The following is a 4,652-nucleotide window of genomic DNA, read 5'->3' on the forward strand; positions in this document are numbered from 1 at the left end:
ACTTTTTGCGATAGTCTGGGCTCTAAGGACGTTAACTAACTACCTTTACGGTACAACTAATCTTGAAATTCATACAGATCACCAACCATTAACAGGTGCAATCTCCACAAAAAATCCAAATGCGAAAATTAAACGATGGCGCTCATTTATTGAAGAATTTTCACCAAAAATGGTTTACAAACCAGGCGCAAGCAATGTTGTTGCTGATGCTTTTTCGCGCCTGTGCCTAAACAACATTTCCGATGAAGACTCAATACGCAGTACCCAACATTCCACTGAATCAAGTGATGTTTCTAATATCTCTGAAACATCCAAACCTTTAAATGAATTCAAGCAACAAATACTTTTGAGCAAATCCAATTTTACAATTCATGAAATGATAGTGACATTTGGAAGGACAAGACATATCATTGAATTCGACACCAGAGAAAACCTAAAAACAATACTTTTAGAGTTTGTTCAACCAAACCTGGTTACCGCCTTGCACTGTACGCCAGAAGACCTTTACGATTTCAGAGAAACTGTTAAAGGAGTTTTCACAAATAAATTTGTTTACACCAGAATATTTCCTTTGGACATAACAAATGAGGATGATCGACAGGACATAGTACAATATACCCATTGTCGAGCTCATCGAAATTCCAAAGAAAATCATAAACAAATTTACAAACAATATTATTGGCCAAAGATGCTAAACTACTTTAAAGAATACATTAAACAATGCGATATTTGTAATAAGAACAAGTATAATCGTCACCCACAGAGAGTTCCAATTGGAGAGGCTCCAATTCCAAAGAAGGAGGGGGAGTACTTGAACATAGAAATTTTTTTCGCAGAAAACCTAAAATTTATAACTTGCATCGATTCATATTCAAAATTCATGGTCATTAAAAATATAGAAGGAAAAACAAATTTAGGAGAAAAGGTTTTAGATGTGTTACAAAGTTTTCCGAATGCCAAGAAAATAACACTTGATAACGAGCCAGGATTTTTGAGTGCCCAATTTAAATCACTAATGCAAAGATTACGGATTGAATTATATTATTGTACTCCACGACATAGTAACACAAATGGCCAAATTGAAAGAGCCCACTCAACTTTAGCAGAAATAGCTAGATGTCTAAAAGAAGAAGTCCATCTAATAGACAATGTTGAAACATTCTACAGAGCAGTTACACTCTACAATCATACAATTCACTCAGTTACACAGAATAAACCCGTAGACATTTTCTTTAATAAGACCCCACACAATTTAGTTGAAATTTTGAAAAAAGCACAAGACCAAATGATTTTAAAAAATAGTCCAATCAATATAAAAACTTACCAGCCAGGAGATGTTATTTACGAAAAAATCATGGGACAAAGGAATAAACTACTGCCACGTTACAGGAAACAAAAAGTCAAAGAAGATTTAGGCAACAAAGTCAAAATACAATTCCGTGACAGAATAATTCATAAGGAAAATATTAAATAGGTTTTACCATTCCTTCCTCTACAGGAAATGACGAACGTTTTTGTAATACTTCTTGCAATTCTTAATATCTGCAATTCGGAAGTTTAAATATTGGACTACTCACATTCACAACTAATTTCAATTCACCTCGAACAAGCGCGACTACAAAACGGAAACTTTAAGCTTATTCATGTTTTAGAGTTGACCGAGTACAAAAGGACTATTGACGACATAGAACTTGAAATTCAAGAAAAAGTACTGGGAAACAGCACCGTATTGCCTTTTCTTTTATATGACATAAAGCAGCTTAGAGATGCTCTAAAAAGGATTACTCCAAGGAAGAAACGTTCAATTGACATCCTTGGAACAGCGTGGAAATGGATAGCTGGCACCCCTGATCACGAAGATCACACTGTGGTTGTCAAAAAAATTAAAGGTTTATTAGGTAACAACGAACGACAGAAAGTAATTAACAAGGACACCATCGACAGAATTAATTTACTAACTAACAGAACTAACAATATACTGAAGACATTACAATCACTTCAAGAAGTTAGAAGAACAATAGAGGAATCAATTGCCAATAAGATAAAAATTGTTAAAGACGAAATAGTCAACATCGAATACGCTCTACAGTGGGCTTAAGTAGGAGTTATTAATTCTTTTTTATTATCAGAAAAGGAAATGGGAGAAGCAAAAACGTTTCTAGATTTCGAAAAATTCCCCTATAATAATTTAGAAGAAGCATTAGGTTTCGCTAGTATAAGAATAGCTACGAATGAAAACATGTTAATATATATTATAAATTTGCCAGCAATAGAGCAATTAATTTGTGCGAAATTGTTAATTAAGCCTGTAAAACGAAATAATACAATATTGAAAATTGATTTTTAAAATGCAATAATGATTTATATGAAATCAAAAAACAATGTAATAAAGTTAATGAATTGACTATTTGTAATAGGGATAATTTACTAGAAGTAAGTAATTCTAATTGTGTGAAACGGATTCTGAATAGCAAAAATCATAATTGCACTATAATAAACAACCAACACGTACCTTCAGTACAAGAGCTTTTTTTTACCGGTCTACTAACAATCGGGACGATTGATCTTACGGGGGGAGGAGTTAAGATATCAGATATCATTTCCGCTCTCGCAAAATATTTTGCGCTCCCACGAATTTTTGCTAACGTAGCAACCAGTCAAATTTTCGTTCCCACAATGTGACTGCATTCCTTTCTTGAATGCAACGTGACTTTATGCTATAATTATGATTTTTGATAACAGATGAAGGGCAGTGCTAAACGGACTGTTGTAACCTGCAGACGAATTGAATTAATAAAGGTGAACAAATCTTAATAATGTGTTTTTTTTAATAAACAAACAAATAAAACAATTAACTTGCATATATATATTTATGTATATATTTATTCTCTCATTGCAGTTGGCCAAAGGGTAAGTTATAGTTATTTACTTCGTTCGCTGCCACTGATTGCGTGTTTGTGCACAAGGTGGTCGCCGGGCTGATGTACCTGACAGAGAAAGACAAGCACATACAATTATACACCTGTATTCAAATCTTTAATCTTATTGCATTTTCAGCATACCAAAATTTATATACTTGCAAATCTCAAGTTTTCTTACAATAAATATTTTACTACATTATTTGTTTTTATTTTTATATATGAGACATTCTAGGTTTCAATGCTTTGTGATATACATAATTTAATTGATTCCATTAGGCATTCTTTATTGTGAACCGCTGATGGCTCAGCATGAGTTTACATGCATAATCAAAGGCTGATCAAATCATCAATGGCTTTTATTTTAAAAGCAAGCATCGACAGTAGTTGCTTAGAATAAGAGATATCAAACTTACGCTGTTTTCTTTTTTTATACTAATGTTGCATTCATTTTGCCCCTATACAAAAATTAAGGGTGAGCGTTGTCCACGCGATTTAATTTATCTGTGTACACAAGTTCATTAAAATTGTTGCGCGAAAAGTTTAATTGTAAAAGAAGGGAGACAAATCATAAAATTTTATTTATAGTAGAAATATGCACGAAACTCTTACTAATTCATATTAATTTTTTCCGAAATGTTTCTCGGGTAAAATCGTTTTGCTTTGCTAAGTTGGAGAAACCCAAATACTCAAGAGATTAATGTTTGTTTTGCAGCAGTGCTTATACTTATATGGTATCAGAAAATGATTTAGTCCGGATGGAATATTTTTGTTTCCTGAAAATGCGAAAAGTTGTGCATTTGTTTTCACTGTATAGGTAACAGCAATTTATGACCAGTCGCATATATTATTAAACGCTTGGTTTTGTTTTACTTTGCCTAGATCTCTACTTTTGAAAAATAGAAATATAGCGCAACTGAGAGCGGCGAGTCCTGAGGTTTTTGTTTATTCGATGTATAGTTATTTGTAAAGACAACTAATTTTCTATTTTTATTTTTCAATTTTCCAGCTCTTAAGTTCGTTAAGTACTATGTGAATACCAACTCTATCTTCACATGCATGAAATCCAAGCAAGCGAACGGCGTAGTTTTCAACAGCACTACAGAAACCATAACATTACAGGATGAAATTTAATGTATTCGACCTAAATGTAATGCCAAAAATTATTCTTCAATGGAACATTGAAATTGTATATAAAAGCATAACATAATACCTCAAGTCAGTGATGCTTGAAGATAATGTAGTTTAGACGCCAGTTTAGTAGCCCCACTACTAAAATCACTAATTAATGTATGGAAAATTCCTATTTCGTTAATGCTTTTGAAAATATAACTTCGTATATTTTTAATGCTATCAATTTTATTATTTACTATTTTTACTTAAATATAAGGTATATAAAAAAAATATTTTAACTTACCGAAAAAAAAAAATAATTTGAAGGAAATAAAACTACAAAATGAAAAGAAAAGTATATTTTTTATTAAAATACTCTGTATAAAGAGAAAGCTAAGCTCTTTCTGGAGATTTTGTTACATGTAAGAATGAAGATATTATGAATATGTCTATACTAGAGACCGTGAAACAAGTACTTTATCTCAAAGGGAAAATTAGCTTCGTGAATCAGGAACCTCAAGAAACTTAATTTTTTACTGCATTGCTTGCGGTTTACCACCAGTTATAAATATCAGCAAAATTGGATATCTCTTGTAGTTATGCAAAGTGGCACAAATTTAA

At 32.1% G+C, this 4,652-nt stretch overlaps 1 long non-coding RNA gene across 1 annotated transcript; it reads left to right on the plus strand.

Moving 5' to 3' along the window:
- The first annotated feature begins 2,967 nt into the window (after positions 1 to 2,967).
- LOC128869542 (uncharacterized) lies at positions 2,968 to 4,331 on the plus strand. The gene is made up of 3 exons (XR_008455334.1): positions 2,968 to 3,735; positions 3,801 to 3,855; positions 3,928 to 4,331. It is a non-coding gene; the product is annotated as an uncharacterized LOC128869542 (long non-coding RNA).
- The last annotated feature ends 321 nt before the right edge of the window (positions 4,332 to 4,652 follow it).

This window comes from Anastrepha ludens, chromosome X (genome assembly GCF_028408465.1).
Source record: "Anastrepha ludens isolate Willacy chromosome X, idAnaLude1.1, whole genome shotgun sequence".
NCBI lineage: Eukaryota > Metazoa > Arthropoda > Insecta > Diptera > Tephritidae > Anastrepha > Anastrepha ludens.